Source organism: Ranitomeya imitator, chromosome 1, assembly GCF_032444005.1.
Source record: "Ranitomeya imitator isolate aRanImi1 chromosome 1, aRanImi1.pri, whole genome shotgun sequence".
Lineage (NCBI taxonomy): Eukaryota > Metazoa > Chordata > Amphibia > Anura > Dendrobatidae > Ranitomeya > Ranitomeya imitator.
In genome coordinates, this window is record NC_091282.1 from 898,939,314 (window position 1) to 898,965,110 (window position 25,797).

At 42.8% G+C, this 25,797-nt stretch overlaps 1 long non-coding RNA gene across 1 annotated transcript; it reads right to left on the reverse strand.

The window, feature by feature from the left end:
• Window positions 1-324: 324 nt before the first annotated feature.
• LOC138653597 (uncharacterized) lies at window positions 325-21,700 on the reverse strand. Its single transcript, XR_011315935.1, has 3 exons — window positions 21,579-21,700; window positions 1,551-1,704; window positions 325-1,458 (listed from the first exon to the last, which is right to left on the reverse strand). It is a non-coding gene; the product is annotated as an uncharacterized lncRNA (long non-coding RNA).
• Between the last annotated feature and the right edge of the window lie 4,097 nt (window positions 21,701-25,797).

Below are 25,797 nucleotides of genomic sequence, written 5' to 3' on the forward strand. Positions count from 1 at the left end.
TGTGTTGTTCTTCACAACTTTACAAGAGACCATGATTGCCCATCATCTGCTGCAGATGACATTGATTATGCACATACTGTCTTGACAACTACACGTGTTCGTCCTTCACAGATTGTTTTAACCAATTTTTTTGTGTCACCAGAGGGATCTACGGTTTGGCAAGACAATGCTGTTTTGCCTTAATTTTATTTTAGATTCTAAGTTAATAAATCACATAATTTGCTTCTAAAATGGGTGTAATATGTATCTGATGATGAAAAGATGTAAGTGTGTAAAGTTGACAAATCATGTATGTAGCTGGACCAACACATAAGACTCTGTTTTCAGAACAAATTTTTACTGCTCTGCGCATATATATATGTATTCCAAAAACATATTTCCATTTTCATATGTAATGTGACCAAAAGAAACAACACAGCTTTACATGCCATGGTCACAAAAAACTAAGGCCAACAAAAAGCCAAAATGACAGGCAAAATATAACATCCAAAACATTACAGGTTATGGTAGGTTGGGGGTGGTGATGGTGATGGCGGGTTTCCAGCATGTGCGGAACTTGGCCTGGGTGGTTGACCAACCACTCTGTCTACCTGTGTTAGTGCAGATATAAATTGCGGGTGTTGCTGCAAGTTGCGATCATGTGTATGAGCTAACACTTGATGTGGAGGGTAGAAGGGCATCAAGTCCTGGGTACTGGATTAACCCATTTGGTCAGAACCCACAATATGGCCATGTCGAGCAGACACATGTTGGGACCAGCCTCCAAACATGTGTCTGTTCAAGTGGTCAGATTGGGGATGTGCTGCAAAATCATAAATACCCCTGTTTTGGGCTTGTTGTGTGGTTTGTGCAGGCTGTTGTTGGGGAGCTATAGGTTGCGGGGGTGGTGCTGACACAGTTTGTGATTGGTCCTGTGGAAGGTCTTGCACCGCCAGAAGGTTGGTAGATGACATTTGCCACCGTTCAAGATAATTAAAGATATTAGTGGGGTTGTTTGGGGGTGTTGCCGCATATAGCAAATTTTGGATCCAACCTCTGGTCCGCAGCCTGAGCGAGCGGGGAATGGGCCGTAAATAGCGGGCAAGACTGCGGAAGTAAGCTTCCTCCCCATCATCATTGGCAGCTCGGGACAAATAGTCCAACACCCCGGTATCAACTTGCCTCCTGGTTCCAATGTTCAAAGCCACCCTTCTGCGACGACCACGGTTTGGTCTGGTAGTAGGCTGTGGTGATGTATCCAGAGCCAATGTTGGACTGCTGCTCTGGCCTCCTTCATCAACCTCAGGATTTGCCTCCTGTGGAGCGGAAGACGCTGCTGCTGGTTGTGGTGGTGGTGGTGGGTGGTTGCTGCCTGTTGCTTGCCCAGATGGTCCAGCCATTTCTGCATCTTCAGCAACAGGGTCAATCAGCAACTCTGAGTCAGATCCAGTCTCTCTTTCAGTCAGATTTGACTCTGTTCTGTATTTCACAAAACATTATTTATATTAAAAAATACCTACATATTCACATCATAAAATGTGTAAAATATTTGTAGACATGCATGCACTTACGGTCGTAGCTCCATCACCGGGGCAAGAAAATTTAGACGGTCATAATAAAGGTATTTCCTTTTTTTGGGGGCTGCATCACCACTCCGACCAGAAAGTTGTCGTTCACGGCGGTATTGGTCCCGGCAACTCCGCCAGCGTCTATTTACATCATTGACTGCAAATATACAAAATATTTGATATAAATATCACACACAAACAGTTACAGGCTTTGCAAAAACACATGGGCCCAGGAGGCTAGGGGGACCTAAAATTCCTTTGGCCCTATATTAACGGAATACGTCCGAGAAAATATCGGATGATGGGAGCTGCCCCATAGATTAACATTGGGGCGAGTGCTATGCGATTTTTTAGCGCACTGCACTCGTCCGTATTACGGTCTAGTGTGACCCCGGCCTTAGGGTGCGTCACCCAGTTGTAATCAAGGTTACCTGGTTCGGGGCCCACTCATAAGTTTTGCCCCCCCCCGAACCAAAACCTTAGCTACACCTTTGAAGGTTGTCAATTTCAGGTCAGGAGACCCAAGGACAGACAGACAGACAGCATCATAACTCGTACTTGGACCATGGTACACAGATTTCAGAATTTGGCCTTAAGGTACCGTCACATTAAACGATGCTGCAGCGATATTAGGCAACGATGCCGATCGCTGCAACGTCGCTGTTTCGTCGTTGTGTGGTCGCTGGAGAGCTGTCACACAGACAGCTCTCCAGCGACCAAGGATGCCGAAGTCCCCTGGTAACCAGAGTAAACATCGGGTTACTAAGCGCAGGGCCGTGCTTAGTAACCCGATGTTTACCCTGGTTACCAGTGTAAATGTAAAAAAAAAAAAAACACTACATACTTACATTCTGGTGTCTGTCGCGTCCCCCGGCATTCTGCTTCCCTGCACTGTGTAAGCGCCGGCCATAATGCAGAGCGGTGACGTCACCGCTGTGCTCTGCTTTACGGCCAGCCGGCGCTGACACAGTGCAGGGAAGCAGAAAGCCGGGGGACGCGACAGACACCGGAATGTAAATATGTAGTGTTTTTTTTTTTTACATTTACACTGGTAACCAAGGTAAACATCGGATTACTAAGCGCGGCCCTGCGCTTAGTAACCCAATGTTTACCCTGGTTACCAGTGAAGACATCGCTGAATCGGCATCACACACGCCGATTCAGCGATGTCAGCGGGTGATCCAGCGATGAAATAAAGTGCTGGCCTTCTAGCTCCGACCAACGATGTCACAGCAGGATCCAGATCGCCGCTGTGTGTCAAACACAACGATATCGCTATCCAGGACGCTGCAACGTCACGGATCGCTAGTGATATCGTTAAGTTGTTCAGTGTGAAGGTACCTTTAGCCTGCTGTAGGACAATCTATATGCTATTCCATAAGTACTGTCACAAACAAGGAAAACAGAACAAGCAGCAAAACTGCTTTTGCATTCTTAATTTTCCCCTCTTTGAAGTGAAGAGAGAAAAAACCTTTTGTGTCTTCTCAGCAGTATAATATCTCTGCTTTTCAGACTGTGTAACCATACTATTGCTGAAACTAAAGCCTGAGTGTTGTACTACATATTTAAAACAGGCAGTCAGTGTTGGCCTGTGACAATAATGGAACTAGTGCAGAACTCAATGGGTTGCTGTTTTTCAAGCACATACTTTAGCAAGGTGTGGTGACAAGTCAGAATTCTTTCAACAAAACCTATTGGCATTGATTCAGAAATCTTTAACTATCGAGTAAAGCAATCGATTAGCAATGTAGTTCTAGGAAGAAAAATACAGTACAAAAATGCGACTGCACATGACTGTGCGAATAAACTAACAATGTTACCGTTAGTGTGGAGAGTAGAATACGTATCTAACAAAACCAAAATCCTTATCCACTTAACCCCTTATTGTCCGACAATACGTCTTTTAACTGACTTGAGATATAAGAGAATAGCATCCATATACAGGTGACAATCCAGCAGCTATAAACTGTGCACTATAGCTGACAACTTGCTGCATCAGTCACAATCAGTGTTTGCACCGTCCAAATACGTTTAACCCCTTAGATGCTGCTGTCAATAGTGACTAGTACTACATCATATGAATGGTTAACAGAGTGTGGGGGCTTCCTCTGTATCCCAATTGGTGCCATCAGATCATGATTGTGTGGTCCTGATGTTTGCCATGGCAATTCATGACCAAATAGCGACCTTAGAGTCTGACGGCTGTTGTAACCTGTTCAGAAGTTAGTGGCATTTAGGTGGTAAAAATGCACATTTTCATTTCTGTCATGCCACTTTGCATTAATTCCTGAAAATCAACTGAAGAGTTAATAAACTACCTGACTGCTGTTTTCAATATGTCAGGGGGTGCTGTTTTTAAATGGTATAACTTTTGCGAGTTTCCCAATATATAAGACCCCTAAAGGCACGTCAAACATGGATAGGTCCCTAAAAAAATAAATTTTGTAAATTTCCCTGAAAAAATGAAAAATCACTGCTACATTTTTAAACCTTCTAAAATGCTAACAAAATAAAAGAGCATTTTACAAATGGTGCTGATGTAAAGCAGATATGTGGGCGAATGTTATTTATTAATTTTTTTATGGTATGACCATCTGGATTCAAAGGATAATCATTGTTTGAAAATTGCTATTTTTTTAAACATTTTTCTCAAATTTCTGATTTTTTTTATAAATAAGCACATAATATATCGATCTAAATTTACCTTTATCATAAAGTATAACGTGTTACGAAAAAACAGTCTCAAAATTACTCAGATATGTTGAAGCATTCCAGAGTTATTACCACATAAAGTGACACTGGTCAGATTTCAAAAATTTGGCTCCATCACTAAGGGGTTAAAAAATACACTTTATTGATACCTATTAAAAAGGAAAATTCATAAAGAATTCTTGATCAAAACATCAATTGCAAAGTAGTGGCACAAGCCTTATAGAAGATCTGGACTAGAAATGGGTCGTCATAACTTGCGTGCCTTATCTAGGGTGCCAACCTTTATGGTTTGGTAGGGATAGAAATGGGGTAAACATTTGGGGAAATGATTGATGTTTTTTTATCCTCTCCCTCCCACCTAACTCTTTTAGTCTTGATTTCGTATGTGGCTTAGTATAAGACTCTCAAAATATGAGTGCCACTTCCTTGCAATTGACGTTTTGATCTGGAATCCTTTATAATATATCAATACAGTATATTTTTTAATTGGATGGGGATTTTTTGTTAGACACTGCGGACGACTTTGCATAGCAATCTATTTGAAATTCAAATTTAAAAAGTGGATTATGTACTTTCTTATACTTGAATCTGGTGAAGAACAGCTTTATGAGATACCAAAAATTATTACCATAATCGTTTTTCCCCACAGTCCATGACAGCACACCTGAGAGAGGGATCTGCTCACCAAGGACAGGAAACCTACTGACATAACAGGGCGGTACCTCTCCCCCACATCAGTTGAGTTACACAGCATGAGAAGACCTCCAAATAATTATATGTACAACTAACACCAATTTACCATTTCACCCAACATGAACTTAAATTCTATAGTGAACACCAAACTTACTTATAGGGGTGAAATACAAGGGTGCCATCATGGACTCTGGAAAAAAACGAATACTGGTAAGTAAGTTTGGCATTTTCCTTTCACCCATAACAACACACCTGAGAGATTTAAAGAGAAACTAATCCACTTTAGGGAGGGACCACCGCTTGCACCACTCTTCTACCAAAGGTTAGCTCAGCAGAGGTGGTGAGATCCAACGTATTGTGCCTAAGCAATGTTGAAGGTGAGGACCATGTTGCGGTCTTGCATATTTGGTCAATGGATACATACGCCTTCTCCGCCCAAGATGTTGTGACAGCTCTGGTGGAATGAGCCTTTAAGCCTTTTGGAGTCAGAATAACACTGGCGGAGTAGGCTAACTTAATGACTTCTCTAATCCATTTCGCTATGGTACTTTTCAACACCTTACAACCCCTCCTAAAACCCTGGAACAAAGACTGACTTTTTCTCCACTGATTTGTTACTGACATATAATCTATTGGGTGTTATGACCTGGTGGTAAGGACAATAATGGACCTGGTGGTTAAGAGCACACGGAATGACCTGATAGTTACAAATAATATAGGACGAGCTCTGAGACGTGGGAACTCTGCTGACTGCAATCCCTAATCCTATCACACACACTAGAAATAGCCGTGGATTGCTCCTAACGCTCCCTATGCAACTCGACACAGCCTAAGGAAGTAGCTAGCCCTGAAGATAGAAAAATAAGCCTACCTTGCCTCAGAGAAATTCCCCAAAGGAAAAGGCAGCCCCCCACATATAATGACTGTGAGTAAAGATGAAAATACAAACACAGAGATGAAATAGATTTAGCAAAGTGAGGCCCGACATACTGAACAGACTGAGGATAGGAAAGGTAACTTTGCGGTCAGCACAAAAAACTACAAAAAGACCACGCAGAGGGCGCAAAAGACCCTCCGCACCGACTCACGGTGCAGAGGTGCTCCCTCTGCGTCCCAGAGCTTCCAGCAAGCAAGACAAAAATCAAAATAGCAAGCTGGACAGAAAAATAGCAAACTAAAGAAAAACAAGCAGGAACTTAGCTTCTGCTGGGAAGACAGGTCACAAGAACGATCCAGAAGTGAACAAGACCAATACTGGAACATTGACAGGTGGCATGGAGCAATGATCTAAGTGGAGTTAAATAGAGCAGCCAGCTAATGAATTAACCTCGTCACCTGTGGAAGGAAACTCAGAAGCCGCAGCCCCACTTACAACCAACTGAGGCAGCCCATGGACAGAACCAGCCGCAGTACCATTCATGACCACAGGAGGGAGCTTGACAACAGAATTCACAACAGTACCCCCCCTTGAGGAGGGGTCACCGAACCCTCACCAGAGCCCCCAGGCCGACCAGGACGAGCCAAATGAAAGGCACGAACCAGATCGGCAGCATGAACATCGGAGGCAAAGACCCAGGAATTATCTTCCTGACCATAACCCTTCCACTTGACCAGGTACTGGAGTTTCCGTCTCGAAATACGAGAATCCAAAATCTTCTCCACCACATACTCCAACTCCCCCTCAACCAACACCGGGGCAGGAGGATCAACGGATGGAACCACAGGCGCCACGTATCTCCGCAACAACGACCTATGGAATACATTATGGATGGCAAAAGAAGCTGGAAGGGTCAAACGAAACGACACAGGATTGAGAACCTCAGAAATCTTATACGGACCAATGAAACGAGGCTTAAACTTAGGAGAGGAAACCTTCATAGGAACATAACGAGACGACAACCAAACCAAATCCCCAACACGAAGTCGGGGACCCACACAGCGCCGGCGGTTAGCGAAACATTGAGCCTTCTCCTGGGACAATGTTAAATTGTCCACCACATGAGTCCAAATCTGCTGCAACCTATCCACCACAGTATCTACACCAGGACAGTCCGAAGACTCAACCTGCCCTGAAGAGAAACGAGGATGGAAACCAGAATTGCAGAAAAACGGCGAAACCAAAGTAGCCGAGCTGGCCCGATTATTAAGGGCGAACTCAGCCAAAGGCAAAAAGGACACCCAATCATCCTGATCAGCAGAAACAAAGCATCTCAGATATGTTTCCAAAGTCTGATTAGTTCGTTCCGTTTGGCCATTTGTCTGAGGATGGAAAGCCGAGGAAAAAGACAAATCAATGCCCATCCTAGCACAAAAGGCTCGCCAAAACCTCGAAACAAACTGGGAACCTCTGTCCGAAACGATGTTCTCCGGAATGCCATGCAAACGAACCACATGCTGGAAAAACAATGGCACCAAATCAGAGGAGGAAGGCAATTTAGACAAGGGTAACAAATGGACCATCTTAGAGAAGCGATCACAAACCACCCAAATGACTGACATCTTTTGAGAGACAGGGAGATCCGAAATAAAATCCATAGAGATATGCGTCCAGGGCCTCTTCGGGACCGGCAAGGGCAAAAGCAACCCACTGGCACGAGAACAGCAGGGCTTAGCCCGAGCACAAGTCCCACAGGATTGCACAAAAGAACGCACATCCCGCGACAAAGACGGCCACCAAAAGGATCTAGCCACCAAATCTCTGGTACCAAAGATTCCAGGATGACCAGCCAACACCGAACAATGAACCTCAGAGATAACTCTACTAGTCCATTTATCAGGGACAAACAGTTTCTCCGCTGGGCAACGGTCAGGTCTATCAGCCTGAAATGTTTGCAGCACCCACCACAAATCAGGGGAGATGGCAGACAAAATTACCCCCTCTTTGAGAATACCCGCCGGCTCAGGAACACCCGGAGAGTCGGGCACAAAACTCCTTGACAGGGCATCAGCCTTCACATTCTTAGATCCCGGAAGGTACAAAACCACAAAATCAAAGCGGGAGAAAAATAGCGACCAACGAGCCTGTCTAGGATTCAACCGATTGGCAGACTCGAGATAAGTCAAATTCTTGTGATCCGTCAAGACCACCACGCGATGCTTGGCTCCTTCAAGCCAATGACGCCACTCCTCGAATGCCCACTTCATGGCCAACAACTCTCGATTGCCAACATCATAATTGCGCTCAGCAGGCGAAAACTTTCTAGAAAAGAAGGCACATGGTTTCATCACCGAGCCATCAGAACTTCTTTGCGACAAAACAGCCCCTGCTCCAATCTCAGAAGCATCAACCTCGACCTGAAACGGGAGCGAAACATCTGGCTGGCACAACACAGGGGCAGAAGAAAAACGACGCTTTAACTCCTGAAAAGCTTCCACAGCCGCAGAAGACCAATTGACCACATCAGCACCCTTCTTGGTCAAATCAGTCAACGGTTTAGCAATACTAGAAAAATTACTGATGAAGCGACGATAAAAATTAGCAAAGCCCAGGAACTTTTGCAGACTCTTCAGAGATGTCGGCTGAGTCCAATCATAAATGGCCTGGACTTTAACAGGGTCCATCTCGATAGTAGAAGGGGAAAAAATGAAACCCAGAAATGAAACCTTCTGAACTCCAAAGAGACACTTTGACCCCTTCACAAACAAAGAATTCGCACGAAGGACCTGGAACACCATTCTGACCTGCTTCACGTGAGACTCCCAATCATCCGAAAAGACCAAAATATCATCCAAATATACAATCAGGAATTTATCCAGGTACTCTCGGAAGATGTCATGCATAAAGGACTGAAATACTGATGGAGCATTGGAAAGCCCGAATGGCATAACCAGGTACTCAAAATGGCCCTCGGGCGTATTAAATGCTGTTTTCCATTCATCGCCCTGTTTAATACGCACAAGATTATACGCACCACGAAGATCTATCTTGGTGAACAAACAAGCCCCCTTAATCCGAGCAAACAAATCAGACAGCAGCGGCAAAGGATACTGAAATTTGACTGTGATCTTATTAAGAAGGCGGTAATCAATACAAGGTCTCAAAGAACCATCCTTCTTGGCCACAAAAAAGAACCCTGCTCCTAATGGTGACGACGACGGGCGAATATGACCCTTCTCCAAGGATTCCTTTACATAACTCCGCATAGCGGCGTGCTCTGGCACAGATAAATTGAACAGTCGGCCCTTAGGAAACTTACTACCAGGAATCAAATTGATAGCACAATCGCAATCCCTATGAGGAGGTAGGGCACTGGATTTGGGCTCATCAAATACATCCCGGTAATCCGACAAAAACTCCGGGACTTCAGAAGGGGTGGATGACGAAATAGACAAAAATGGAACATCACCATGTACCCCCTGACAACCCCAGCTGGACACAGACATTGATTTCCAATCCAATACTGGATTATGGACCTGTAGCCATGGCAACCCCAAAACGACCACATCACGCAGATTATGCAACACCAAAAAGCGAATATCCTCCTGATGTGCAGGAGCCATGCACATGGTCAATTGGGTCCAGTACTGAGGCTTATTCTTGGCCAAAGGCGTAGCATCAATTCCTCTCAATGGAATAGGATACTGCAAGGGCTCCAAGAAAAAACCACAGCACCTAGCAAACTCCAAGTCCATCAAATTCAGGGCAGCGCCTGAATCCACAAATGCCATAACAGAATAGGATGACAAAGAGCAAATCAGAGTAACGGACAAAAGAAATTTCGACTGTACCGTACCAATGGTGGCAGACCTAGCGAAACGCTTAGTGCGCTTAGGACAATCGGAGATAGCATGAGTGGAATCACCACAGTAAAAACACAGCCCATTCCGACGTCTGTGTTCCTGCCGTTCAGCTCTGGTCAAAGTCCTATCACATTGCATAGGCTCAGGTCTATGCTCAGATAATACCGCCAAATGGTGCACAGCTTTACGCTCACGCAAGCGTCGATCGATCTGAATGGCCAAAGACATAGACTCATTCAGACCAGCAGGCATGGGAAATCCCACCATGACATCCTTAAGGGCTTCAGAGAGACCCTTTCTGAAAATTGCTGCCAGGGCACATTCATTCCACTGAGTCAGTACAGACCACTTCCTAAACTTCTGACAGTACACCTCCGCTTCATCCTGACCCTGACACAAAGCCTGCAAGATTTTCTCTGCCTGATCCACTGAATTTGGTTCATCATAAAGCAATCCAAGCGCCAGAAAAAACGCATCAACATCACGCAATGCCGGATCTCCTGGCGCAAGGGAAAATGCCCAGTCTTGAGGGTCGCGATGTAAAAAAGAAATAATGATTTTCACTTGTTGAACAGGGTCACCTGAGGAGCGAGGTTTCAAAGCAAGAAACAATTTACAATTATTTTTGAAATTCAGAAACTTAGATCTATCCCCAAAAAACAAATCAGGAATTGGAATCCTAGGCTCTAACATCGGATTCTGAACCACAAAATCTTGAATGTTTTGTACACTTATAGTGAGATTATCTATCAAAGAGGACAGACCTTGAATGTCCATGTCTACACCTGTGTTCTGAACCACCCAGATGTAAAGGGGAAAAGAGAGACAAAACACACTGCAAAGAAAAATAAATGGTCTCAGAACTTCTCTTATCCCTCTATTGAGATGCATTAATACTTTGGGCCATCTGTACTGTTATGACCTGGTGGTAAGGAAAATAATGGACCTGGTGGTTAAGAGCACACGGAATGACCTGATAGTTACAAATAATATAGGACGAGCTCTGAGACCTGGGAACTCTGCTGACCGCAATCCCTAATCCTATCACACACACTAGAAATAGCCGTGGATTGCTCCTAACGCTCTTTATGCAACTCGACACAGCCTAAGGAACTAGCTAGCCCTGAAGATAGAAAAATAAGCCTACCTTGCCTCAGAGAAATTCCCCAAAGGAAAAGGCAGCCCCCCACATATAATGACTGTGAGTAAAGATGAAAATACAAACACAGAGATGAAATAGAATTAGCAAAGTGACGCCCGACTTACTGAACAGACTGAGGATAGGAAAGGTAACTTTGCGGTCAGCACAAAAAACTACAAAAAGACCACGCAGAGGGCGCAAAAGACCCTCCGCACCGACTCACGGTGCGGAGGCGCTCCCTCTGCGTCCCAGAGCTTCCAGCAAGCAAGACAAAAATCAAAATAGCAAGCTGGACAGAAAAATAGCAAACTAAAGAAAAACAAGCAGGAGCTTAGCTTCTGCTGGGAAGACAGGTGGTCACAAGAACGATCCAGGAGGGAACAAGACCAATACTGAAACATTGACAGGTGGCATGGAGCAATGATCTAAGTGGAGTAAAATAGAGCAGCCAGCTAACGAATTAACCTCGTCACCTGTGGAAGGAAACTCAGAAGCCGCAGCCCCACTCACAACCAACAGAGGCAGCCCATGGACAGAACCAGCCGAAGTACCATTCATGACCACAGGAGGGAGCTTGACAACAGAATTCACAACAATTGGGGTAAGTTCACACTGGGTGTTTTTGCTGCTTTTTTTCTGCATCAAAACCTGATTTCTTAACAAGTAGGAAGGGTGGAGGGCACCATCATCCTTATAACAGACTGGGATCTACCCGGGGTATGTCAAACAAAAGTACTGTCAAGAAGCAAGAGAAAAAAGGAAGACATACACATGACCGGGGATCACCAAAAAAATAACAATAATGATTATACTAATCAAATTTTATTAAGGTCAAAAACAAGACATAGCACACAATAAAAACATTTAAAAACCAAACAGGTACATCCCTAAATAGGGAATACCCCCCAAGACCAGATCAAGGCTAATACTATAATTATAATACAAGCATCTCACATCCGATACATGACATGATGAACAGATGGTAATTAGAAAAGCGCATAAAAAATGTACAAACAATTGCTGAGGAGCAGAATAATACAATCTGCCCTACAGACACAGATTTGTTATGGCCATAACAAAAACAGAAATACAATACAGTAAATAACCAATTATACTGTTGTACATATAAATGCATACACCTAATGTGCTAAAAAGGGGGCCCCAAATGAAAAGTACCAAATGCAGGGTGTACAACGTCTGTAATGTGGGGGAAACAAGCAATACTGAACCCCACAAAAACCTGGGTATGGACCCACAGAAAAAAGTATGTAGATATCGCACCTGCCTATCAAAATTAGCTAGATGAAACGAGAAAAATGTGTATACACACAATGTACAATAACTGATAGAGCAGGAGCTAATAAATACAAAACAGACCTGCACCCTACATGAGTCTAATATATATATATGTCATATGCCCAATAACAGTCTATAATATAGGAAAAGGGAAATTACATAAACCCCATAGACTAAATGTAAGAGCCATACAGATCACAGATAAAAAAGCCCTATCACTTTCTTGACTGCCTACAGGCAGTATTTCAATGGAGAAAAAGAGGCATACAGGTACGCACAAAGGTGAGCAAAAGAAAGGAGGCCATATGCGCCAAAGATAACTGCCCAGAGCTGAAACCGGCACTAGAGCAGCATACCACTGGTCAAGGGGGGGACAAAAAGAGCCCAACGCGTGTCGCCACAGCGTGACTTCGTCAGGAGCAAGTGCTGATGTCCACACATTGACTACTATTTATACAAATAAATCAAGAGAAAGTATCATACCAGCTGAGCGGATCTTCAAGCAGGTGGTGGAGGTAAATGCCATAATAACGCTGCGGCGCCATAATGAGAGGCGGAAGTGCCCCAGCGTCATGCACACCCAGCAAAAAAAGGTGTATCAATATGGCGGGGTGTGACATGAATGCGCATGCGCCGGAATACATTAACAGCATGTTGCCACGATAACGCCACGGCGCCATAGTGCGAGGCGGAAATGCCCCAGCGTCATGCACACCCAGCAAAGAAAGGTGTACCAATATGGCGGAGTATGACAAAAGTGCGCATGCGCCAAGCTCCATTGGTAACAAATTGCCATCCATTACGGATGCCTATAGCACACAAAAAGAGGAGTACCAGGATGAAGGCAGATAAGCGCTGTACGCAGGCGCTAAATAACACTATCAAGGACAGCTATAATACCTTGAAAAAAATCACTCAAAAAAGAGAATGTAATAAATCCCACATTAGTAAGTCCCCTAAGTGATAAGGAGCAACGTATTATGCAAAACAGCATACTAGACAGTAGGAGTATCACAGCACAAGATGTAGCCAGGTATGCCAAAATTGCGGACACTGTTGTAACTGCGTTTGCGCGGAAGCTAATAACACACATCGTACCAATCATTGCAGGCACCCATGACAGAAACCAAAGGGGCATACAAAGATGAAGGCATATTAGCACCGTACGCCGGCGCCAAATATGTAAATTGAGGGTGAAGGAGTCACCTCATCAGACAAAATAATGACATAAGGTGGACATAATTTAAGTCCCACACAGGTATGTCATATAGATAATATAGACCAGTACAAAAACGATACGACAAAACATGTGTCTAACTAAATGAAGGTGCCATACACTTGGAACGAGAAAACTGAAAAAAATCGAAAAAAATCAAATCAAGGAGATAATAGTAATTTGTCGATTTTTCATTTTATATAGTGATCCTATCAAATAGCATATGTACATCGTTTTTGTACTGGTCTATATTATCTATATGACATACCTGTGTGGGACTTAAATTATGTCCACCTTATGTTATTATTTTGTCTGATGAGGTGACTCCTTCACCCTCAATTTACATATTTGGCGCCGGCGTACGGTGCTAATATGCCTTCATCTTTGTATGCCCCTTTGGTGTCTGTCATGGGTGCCTGCAATGATTGGTACGATGTGTGTTATTAGCTTCCGCGCAAACGCAGTTACGACAGTGTCCGCAATTTTGGCATACCTGGCTACATCTTGTGCTGTGATACTCCTACTGTCTAGTATGCTGTTTCGCATAATACGTTGCTCCTTATCACTTAGGGGACTTACTAATGTGGGATTTATTACATTCTCTTTTTTGAGTGATTTTTCCAAGGTATTATAGCTGTCCTTGATAGTGTTATTTAGCGCCTGCGTACAGCTCTTATCTGCCTTCATCCTGGTACTCCTCTTTTTGTGTGCTATAGGCATCCGTAATGGATGGCAATTTGTTACCAATGGAGCTTGGCGCATGCGCACTTTTGTCATACTCCGCCATATTGGTACACCTTTCTTTGCTGGGTGTGCATGACGCTGGGGCACTTCCGCCTCTCATTATGGCGCCGCAGCGTTATTATGGCATTTACCTCCACCACCTGCTTGAAGATCCGCTCAGCTGGTATGATACTTTCTCTTGATTTATTTGTATAAATAGTAGTCAATGTGTGGACATCAGCACTTGCTCCTGACGAAGCCACGCTGTGGCGACACGCGTTGGGCTCTTTTTGTCCCCCCCTTGACCAGTGGTATGCTGCTCTAGTGCCGGTTTCAGCTCTGGGCAGTTATCTTTGGCGCATATGGCCTCCTTTCTTTTGCTCACCTTTGTGCGTACCTGTATGCCTCTTTTTCTCCATTCAAATACTGCCTATAGGCAGTCAAGAAAGTGATAGGGCTTTTTTATCTGTGATCTATATGGCTCTTACATTTAGTCTATGGGGTTTATGCAATTTCCCTTTTCCTATATTATAGACTGTTATTGGGCATATGACATATATATATATTAGACTCATGTAGGGTGCAGGTCTGTTTTGTATTTATTAGCTCCTGCTCTATCAGTTATTGTACATTGTGTGTATACACATTTTTCTCGTTTCATCTAGCTAATTTTGATAGGCAGGTGCGATATCTACATACTTTTTTCTGTGGGTCCATACCCAGGTTTTTGTGGGGTTCAGTATTGCTTGTTTCCCCCACATTACAGACGTTGTACACCCTGCATTTGGTACTTTTCATTTGGGGCCCCCTTTTTAGCACATTAGGTGTATGCATTTATATGTACAACAGTATAATTGGTTATTTACTGTATTGTATTTCTGTTTTTGTTATGGCCATAACAAATCTGTGTCTGTAGGGCAGATTGTATTATTCTGCTCCTCAGCAATTGTTTGTACATTTTTTATGCGCTTTTCTATTTACCATCTGTTCATCATGTCATGTATCGGCTGTGAGATGCTTGTATTATAATTATAGTATTAGCCTTGATCTGGTCTTGGGGGGTATTCCCTATTTAGGGATGTACCTGTTTGGTTTTTAAATTTTTTTATTGTGTGCTATGTCTTGTTTTTGACCTTAACCCCTTAAGCCCCGAGGGTGGTTTGCCCGTTAATGACCGGGCCAATTTTTACAATTCTGACCACTGTCCCTTTATGAGGTTATAACTCTGGAACGCTTCAACGGATCCTGGCGATTCTGACACTGTTTTCTCGTGACATATTGTACTTCATTTTAGTGGTAACATTTATTCGATATAACTTGCGTTTATTTGTGAAAAAAACGGAAATTTGGCGAAAATTTAGAAAATTTCGCAATTTTCCAACCTTAAATTTTTATGCCCTTAAATCACAAAGATATGTCACGCAAAATACTTAATAAGTAACATTTGCCACATGTCTACTTTACATCAGCACAATTTTGGAACCAAAATTTTTTTTTGTTAGGGAGTTATAAGGGTTAAAAGTTGACCAGCAATTTCTCATTTTTACAACACCATTTTTTTTTAGGGACCACATCTCATTTGATGTCATTTTGAGGGGTCTATATGATAGAAAATACCCAAGTGTGACACCATTCTAAAAACTGCACCCCTCAAGGTGCTCAAAACCACATTCAAGAAGTTTATTAACCCTTCAGGGGTTTCACAGGAATTTTTGGAATGTTTAAATAAAAATGAATATTTAACTATTTTTCACACAAAATTTATTTCAGCTCCAATTTGTTTTATTTTACCAAGGGTAACAGGATAAAATGGATGCCAAACATTGTTGTACAATCTGTACTGAGTACGCTGATACCCCATATGTGGGGTTAAACCACTGTTTGGGCGCATGGCAGAGCTCGGAAGGAAAGGAGCGCCATTTGACTTTTCAATGCAAAATTGACAGGAATTGAGATGGGACGCCATGTTGCGTTTGGAGAGCCCCTCATGTGCCTAAACATTGAAACCCCCCACAAGTGACACCATTTTGGAAAGTAGACACCCTAAGGAACTTATCTAGATGTGTGGTGACCACTTTGACCCACCAATTGCTTCACAGAAGTTTATAATGCAGAGCCGTAAAAATAAAAAATCATATTTTTTCACAAAAATGATCTTTTCGCCCCCAATTTTTTATTTTCCCAAGAGTAAGAGAAGAAATTGGACCTCAAAAATTGTTGGCCAATTTGTCCTGAGTACGCTGATACCCCATATATGGGTGTAAACCATTGTTTGGGCGTATGGCAGAGCTCGGAAGGAAAGGAGCGCCATTTGACTTTTCAATGCAAAATTGACTGGAATTTAGATGGGACGCCATGTTGCGTTTGGAGAGCCCCTGATGTGCCTAAACATTGGAACCCCTCACAAGTGACACCATTTTGAAAAGTAGACCCCTTAAGGAACTTATCTAGATGTGTGGTGAGCACTTTGACCCAACAAGTGCTTCACAGAAGTTTATAATGCAGAGCCGTAAAAATAAAAAATCATATTTTTTCACAAAAATAATATTTTTGCCACCAATTTTTTATTTTCCCAAGGGTAAGAGAAGAAATTAGACCACAAAAGTTGTTGTGCAATTTGTCCTGAGTGCGACGATACCCCATATGTGGGGGTAAACCACTTTTTGGGTGCATAGCAGAGCTCGGAAGGGAAGGAGCACCATTTGACTTTTCAATGCAAAATTGACTGGAATTAAGATCGGACGCCATGTTGGTTTGGAGAGCCCCTGATGTGCCTAAACATTAAAACCCCCCACAAGTGACACCATTTTGGAAACTAGACCCCCTGAGGAACTTATCTAGATGTGTTTTGAGAGCTTTGAACCCCCAAGTGTTTCACTACAGTTTATAACGTAGAGCCGTTAAAATCAGTTTGTTTTTTTTCGCAAAAATTATTTTTTAGCCCCCAGTTTTGTATTTTCACAAGGGTAACAGAATAAATTGGACCCCAAAAGTTGTTGTCCAATTTGTCCTGAGTACGCTGATACCCCATATGTGGGGGGGAACCACTGTTTGGGCGCATGGCAGAGCTCGGAAGGGAAGGAGCGCCATTTGGAATGCAGACTTAGATGGATTGGTCTGCAGGAGTCACGTTGCATTTGCAGAGCCCCTGATGTACCCAAACAGTACAAACCCCCCACAAGTGACCCCATATTAGAAACTAGACCTCCCACGGAACTTTTCTAGATGTGTTGTGAAAACTTTGAACCCCCAAGTGTTTCACTACAGTTTACAACGCAGAGCCGTGAAAATAAAAAATCCTTTTTATTCACACAAAAATGATTTTTAGCCCCCCAAATTTTTATTTTCCCAAGGATAACAAGAGAACTTGGACCAAAAAAGTTGTTGTCCAATTTGTCTCGAGTACGATGATACCCCATATGTTGGGGTAAACCCCTGTTTGGGCGCATGGGAGAGCTCAGAAGTGAAGGAGCACTATTTTACTTTTTCAATGCAGAATTGGCTGGAATTGAGATCGGACGCCATGTCGCGTTTGGAGAGCCCCTGATGTGCCTAAACAGTGGAAACCCCCCAATTATAAATGAAACCCTAATCCAAACGCACCCCTAACCCTAATCCCAACTGTAACCCTAACCACACACCTAACCCTGACACACCCCTAATTCTAATCCCAACCCTAATCCCAACCGTAAATGTAATCCAAACCCTAACCCTAGCCCTAACCCTAGCCCTAACCCTAGCCCTAACCCTAATGGGAAAATGGAAAGAAATACATTTTTTTAAATTTTATTATTTTTCCCTAAGGCTAGGTTCACATTGCATTAGGGAAATCCGTTTAGCACTAGCGGATTGCGCTAACGCAATGTCTTTTTAGGTGTCGTGTTTAGTGGTCGCGTTAACGTCCCCGCTCTGGAAGATCGGGGATCGGACCTCGGGCGCACGGCTGACGCTGCAAACAGCGTCTGAGGCGTGCCATAAAAGAATGGCATCTTGCTAGCGCGAGCCGAAAATGGCACGCTCTAGCGATGCGCTACACCCGAAAATCACATTGCTGTCAATGGTTGTGCTAACGGACCCGTTGCACGGCGTTAATTGTGACATTTTCGCCGTGCAACGCTGTCCGTTAGCGTTAACCCATTAACGCAATGTGAACCTAGCCTAACTAAGGGGGTGATGAAGGGGGGTTTGATTTACTTTTATAGCGTTTTTTATATCAGATTTTTATGATTGGCAGCCGTCACACACTAAAAGACGCTTTTTATAGCAGTTTTTGCGTCTCCACATTTTGAGACCTATAATTTTTCCATATTTTGGTCCACAGAGTCATGTGAGGTCTTGTTTTTTGCGGGACGAGTTGACGTTTTTATCGGTTACATTTTCGGACCCGTGACCGTTTTTGATCGCTTTTTATTCCGATTTTTTGTGAGGCAGAATGACCAAAAACCAGCTATTCATGAATTTCTTTTGGGGGAGGCGTTTATACCGTTCCGCGTTTGGTAAAATTGATGAAGCAGTTTTATTCTTCGGGTCAGTACGATTACAGCGATACCTTACTTATATCATTTTTTTTATGTTTTGGCGCTTTTATACAATAAAAGCTATTTTATACAAAAACAATTATTTTGGCATCGCTTTATTCTGAGGACTATAACTTTTTTATTTTTTTGGTTATGATGCTATATGGTGGCTCATTTTTTGCGGGACAAGATGACGTTTTCAGAGGTACCATGGTTATTTATATCCGTCTTTTTGATCGCGTGTTATTCCACTTTTTGTTCAGCGTTATGATAATAAAGCGTTGTTTTTTTTTGGCTTGTTTTTTTTTTTTCTTACGGTGTTCACTGAAGGGGTTAACTAGTGGGCCAGTTTTATAGGTCGGGTCATTACGGACGCGGCGATACTAAATATGTGTACTTTTATTGTTTTTTTGTTTTTTTTTTAGGTAAAGAAATGTATTTATGGGAATAATATTTTTTTTTTTCTGCTTTATTTATGAATTTTTTTTTAAATTTTTTTTACAAGTGTGGAAATTTTTTTTTTTACTTTTTCACTTTGTCCCAGGGGGGGACATCACAGATCACCGATCTGACAGTGTGCACAGCACTCTGTCAGATCGGTGATCTGACATACAGCCGGGCAGGATTAGAGCTGCAGCTGCAGCCTGATCCTGACCCGGAAGTGCTCCCTGCAGGACCCGGATGCAGCCCGGCGGCCATTTTGGATCCGGGGACTGCAGGGAGAAGACGCTCGGTACACGGTGAGTACATCACCGTGTACCGATCGTCTCAGGGAAGCCCGCAGGGAGCCCCCTCCCTGCGCGATGCTTCCCTGCACCGCCGGCACACCGCGATCATCTTTGATCGCGGTGTGCCGGGGGTTAATGTGCTGGGAGCGGTCCGTGACCGCTCCTGGCACATAGTGCCGGATGTCAGCTGCGATAGGCAGCTGACACCCGGCCGCGATCGGCCGCGCTCCCCCCGTGAGCGCGGCCGATCGCATATGACCTACTATCCCGTCACTGGGAATTAAGTCCCAGGTCACCTGGACGGGATAGTACGTCATATGGGATTAAGGGGTTAATAAAATTTGTTTAGTATAATCATTATTGTTATTTTTTTGGTGATCCCCGGTCATGTGTATGTCTTCCTTTTTTCTCTTGCTTCTTGACAGTACTTTTGTTTGACATACCCCGGGTAGATCCCAGTCTGTTATAAGGATGATGGTGCCCTCCACCCTTCCTACTTGTTCATATGTATTGGGGCGACACTAGTTTCTCCCTTTTCTGGAGTTGTGGCACATCAGGAAAGATTTTAGGTAATTTTTCAGTTGTTTGATTTCTTAATACTGCTGTATCATTGTTCATTTCCAGTATGGATCTTTCTAGCAGGGAAACGGCTTGGAGCAATAGGGCTTTAGGCCTCTTTGACAATAATGGTGGTAGCACCAGTGTTGGTGAGCCCAGTAAGGAAACTGATTTTCAGGTTTTGTCACAAAAAATTATTGGTTTGCATAAATCACTAACAAAAGTATGGTGGAACATTAGGAGTCTTGAGGAGCATAAGAAAGCAGGATTTATACCCCGTGGGTTACGCTTACAAATTTTTCCCGCATGGGAGGTCTCTCTTGATTTCCAAAAAACATGGGGAAACAGGACTCGCCAAATGCTCCACCATACTGATTGATATGCTAATGGAACATGACCAGTTGTTGTTAATTAAAATTAAAAATGAGATTAAGGTTTGTGAGGGCACTTTAGTGGATTTTGATAGGGACACTTTTGTTCGCCCGTTCCAACTGAAACTTAAAGATCTAATTGATACCTTTGAAAAAGAAGTGATTAATCGTAAAAGAAATAAATTTCATAGGGACAAAATGGATTTTGGTAATGGAAGGGCATACAGGTGGTCACATCGGGGAAATAGACGCCCCCTCGCTGAAGAACCTAGAGGCATAATGGAATCCCTTCCTAGACAAGATATTTCTTCGAGTGATTTTTTATCCTCGGACCCCAGCGATGCAGAGGGCGCTGTCGGCGGGGTCGGAGGAAGAGCAAATTACACCCGCAAGAAGGGCAGAGGATACAGGAAGTGGTCACCGACATACCGGAGAGAAACAAGACTCAACAAGAAATCATAGTGGATGTCCCAAGTGATGATGGATCAGAAGGTAACCTACAAATCATCAACCTCTCTACTTATACACTTTCAGATATTGAAAAACAGGTACTTTCGAAGGGCCTTTCATTCTCCCCTATGAACCCGCTTGACAAATTTGTTCTTGTCAAAGATGTATATTTGTTTTGTCGTCAAATTACTTTCAAATTATTATACCATCAACCATCCCTGATTGACACATTGCCGGATAATGAAAGACGTGTCTTTTGTGATCTTTTAGAATTGTTACAGGAAAACGAGTCTCCGGACACTCTGGATAGATTTACGAGAAGACTTCCTTCCCAAGCTACACCAACGTTTTCCTTATTTCCAGCAGTTCAGATCTTTTCGAGAAAGTATGCAAAGACATTGAAAGACTCAGGCCAGATGCACACCAACAAGAGAATCTGGGTAAGACCGAGAGAGAGGCTTTGCGGCGTTTAACAACTAACAACAACTTTTTAATACGCGAAGCAGATAAAGGAGGGAACGTTGTCCTATGGCCACATGAATTATATGTCAAAGAGGTCATGCGCCAACTTAATGTAGGGCATTGTTATACTCTATTACCCTCTGACCCTACATGGGTTTTTAAAGACAAAATTGATGGTCTTATCAATAGGGCATTTTCGGATAGGATTATCACGAAAAAGGAGATGGACTTCCTTGTAACTCCTTATCCTGTGGTCCCCACTTTTTATGCCCTACCGAAGATCCATAAGTCTTTAACTGAACCTCCAGGTAGGCCTATAGTCTCCGGCATAGGAAGCATTTTCGAGCGACCCTGTATTTATGTGGACCACTTCTTGCAGCCTTTGGTGACTTCTTTAAAATCATTCACCAGGGATTCGACTCACCTTATGCAGATCTTGGAAACCTTGGAGATCCCTGCGGGCGCGCTACTAGTGAGCATGGACGTGGAATCTCTCTACACCAGCATTCAGCACCAAGCAGGTATGCAGGCTGTCACGTATTTTCTGGAAAAAGATGAACATAGGGTTACAGCACACAAGGACTTCATTCTCCAACTGCTATTCTTTATCCTAGACAAAAATTATTTTGTCTTTGATAGAAAGTTTTTTCGCCAGCTATCCGGTACAGCGATGGGTGCACGTTGTGCACCATCATACGCCAACCTATTTCTTGGATGGTGGGAGGAGGTGACTGTGTATAAACATCAGGCTTTTCGATCTAATGTATTGGTGTGGCAACGTTACATCGATGACATTCTGCTGATATGGTCTGGTCCTTTGGAGGAGTGCAATAGTTTCATTATGGAGCTAAATGATAACCCTCTCAACATCAAACTTACCTCTGTTGTTTCAGACCACAGTATCGACTTTCTGGATCTTAAATTCTCCATCCACAACTCAGGTATTGGAAGTTCTTTATTCAGGAAATCCACTGCCACCAACAGCCTGCTCCACTATACAAGTTTCCATCCATCTCACCTTAGGAAGGGGATCCCCAAAGGACAATTCCTTCGGTTTAGAAGAAATTGCAGTACCGACACGGATTTTTTGCAACAGGCTAGAGACCTCTCGGGCCGGTTCAAGAAGACAGGATACCCTAAAAAGGCCATCTCGGGTGCTTTCCAACATGCCCTAGAACAAGACAGGAGCAGTCTTCTTACCAAAAAGGTACGTGACATGTCTTGACCTCTGTTTCTAATCACCACTTACAACAACCAGTGGGGTGACATTCGTAAAATACTGCAAAATAACTGGGACATTCTTATGAGTGAGAGAAGAATCGTACCTTTTGTTTCAAGTTCACCCTGCCTAGTGGCCAGAAGAGCCAAAAATTTGAGAGATACTTTGTGCCATAGCCACTACCAAAGGCCTACCCCAAGATTAAATAGGGGTATCAGGATATATGGCTCATATCCATGTGGCGGGTGCACGGTCTGTCAATATATGATTGCACAAGATGGTTACTCCATATCTATTCTCCCTTTTCAGATCCGGCCCAGGGAATTCTTTACCTGTAGATCCAGAAATATCGTATATGCGATCATTTGTGACTGTCCAAAAGTGTATGTCGGACAAACTACACAGGAACTCAGAAGACGCACTCAACAACATCTATCTAACATCTCCACGGCCCGCAGAGATCGGGAAAGGAAGAAGGTTCTGTCATCGGTGGCAATGCATTTCTTGGATGTCCAGCAGGGCAAGACATCTGGCTTTAAAGTTATGGGACTTGAAAGTGTTCATACTAACATAAGGGGTGGTGATACCATCAATAGCTTACTTCGCTGTGAAACGAAGTGGATATTCAACTTGAAGAGTTTGGCTCCTCAGGGCCTTAATGAGGAACTACTTTTTACAGGTTTCTACAAAAAATTGTGACCCTGCCATTATCCACTATGTCCTTCATACTACTCTTTTGATCCCATTTAGCTTCTTCCATTTTTTATTATTTTTTCATGTCTATTTTTCATTTATTATTTTTTTCATTTATTTTTACTCTTAATTCTATATAGTCAGTGGTACGCTGGAGGGTTTGGGGCATCCATTTATTCTACTCTTGATAATATTCTATTAATAACATGTTAGGTGGACTCATCTCTCTATGCTTAGGGCTTGTGCCATCTTGCCTCTATTCTTGTACATTTTTATAATAATTTTTTTGTTTATGATCTTTGGGATATGGGATGTACATATGCTATTTGATAGGATCACTATATAAAATGAAAAATCGACAAATTACTATTATCTCCTTGATTTGATTTTTTTCGATTTTTTTCAGTTTTCTCGTTCCAAGTGTATGGCACCTTCATTTAGTTAGACACATGTTTTGTCGTATCGTTTTTGTACTGGTCTATATTATCTATATGACATACCTGTGTGGGACTTAAATTATGTCCACCTTATGTCATTATTTTGTCTGATGAGGTGACTCCTTCACCCTCAATTAACATATTTGGCGCCGGCGTACGGTGCTAATATGCCTTCATCTTTATATGCCCCTTTGGTGTCTGTCATGGGTGCCTGCAATGATTGGTACGATGTGTGTTATTAGCTTCCACGTAAACGCAGTTACGACAGTGTCTGCAATTTTGGCATACCTGGCTACATCTTGTGCTGTGATACTCCTACTGTCTAGTATGCTGTTTCGCATAATACGTTGCTCCTTATCACTTAGAGGACTTACTAATGTGGGATTTATTACATTCTCTTTTTTGAGTGATTTTTCCAAGGTATTATAGCTGTCCTTGATAGTGTTATTTAGCGCCTGCGTACAGCGCTTATCTGCCTTCATCCTGGTACTCCTCTTTTTGTGTGCTATAGGCATCCGTAATGGATGGCAATTTGTTACCAATGGAGCTTGGCGCATGTGCACTTTTGTCATACTCCGCCATATTGGTACACCTTTCTTTGCTGGGTGTGCATGACGCTGGGGCATTTCCGCCTCGCACTATGGCGCTGTGGTGTTATCATGGCAACATGCTGTTAATGTATTCCGGCGCATGCGCATTCATGTCACACCCCGCCATATTGATACACCTTTTTTTGCTGGGTGTGCATGATGCTGGGGCACTTCCGCCTCTCATTATGGCGCCGCAGCGTTATTATGGCATTTACCTCCACCACCTGCTTGAAGATCCGCTCAGCTGGTATGATACTTTGTCTTGATTTATTTGTATAAATAGTAGTCAATGTGTGGACATCAGCACTTGCTCCTGACGAAGTCACGCTGTGGCGACACGCGTTGGGCTCTTTTTGTCCCCCCCTTGACCAGTGGTATGCTGCTCTAGTGCCGGTTTCAGCTCTGGGCAGTTATCTTTGGCGCATATGGCCTCCTTTCTTTTGCTCACCTTTGTGCGTACCTGTATGCCTCTTTTTCTCCATTCAAATACTGCCTGTAGGCAGTCAAGAAAGTGATAGGGCTTTTTTATCTGTGATCTATATGGCTCTTACATTTAGTCTATGGGGTTTATGTAATTTCCCTTTTCCTATATTATAGACTGTTATTGGGCATATGATATATATATATATATATATATATATATATATATATATATATATATATATATATATATTAGACTCATGTAGGGTGCAGGTCTGTTTTGTATTTATTAGCTCCTGCTCTATCAGTTATTGTACATTGTGTGTATACACATTTTTCTCGTTTCATCTAGCTAATTTTGATAGGCAGGTGCGATATCTACATACTTTTTTCTGTGGGTCCATACCCAGGTTTTTGTGGGGTTCAGTATTGCTTGTTTCCCCCACATTACAGACGTTGTAAACCCTGCATTTGGTACTTTTCATTTGGGGCCCCCTTTTTAGCACATTAGGTGTATGCATTTATGTGTACAACAGTATAATTGGTTATTTACTGTATTGTATTTCTGTTTTTGTTATGGCCATAACAAATCTGTGTCTGTAGGGCAGATTGTATTATTCTGCTCCTCAGCAATTGTTTGTACATTTTTTATGCGCTTTTCTATTTACCATCTGTTCATCATGTCATGTATCGGCTGTGAGATGCTTGTATTATAATTATAGTATTAGCCTTGATCTGGTCTTGGGGGGTATTCCATATTTAGGGATCTACCTGTTTGGTTTTTAAATGTTTTTATTGTGTGCTATGTCTTGTTTTTGACCTTAATAAAATTTGTTTAGTATAATCATTATTGTTATTTTTTTGGTGATCCCCGGTCATGTGTATGTCTTCCTTTTTTCTCTTGCTTCTTGACAAAACCTGATTTCTTGGCAGTAAAGAAGCTGCGGCAAAAAATGCAGGTTTAGATGCATTTTTGGTGCATTTTTTTGGCTAACTTGTGTCTCTATGTCCATGCTAATGTCCATGACTTTTCTGCAGCAAAAACGCTGCAAATAGTGATACTTGCATTTTTGCGGCGCTTTTTCAACACCTATTCAAGCCAATGGGTGAAAAACGCTGCACAAACACTGAAAGAAGTGACATGCTCTATATCCAAAAAAGCAGCAAAGCACAAAATCCTGATGACAAAAAAGCCAATGTGTGTGTATGAGATTTCTGAAATCTCATAGGCTTTGCTGGTACTGTAAAAACCAGTTGAAAATTAGCATAAAAAATGCAGCAAAA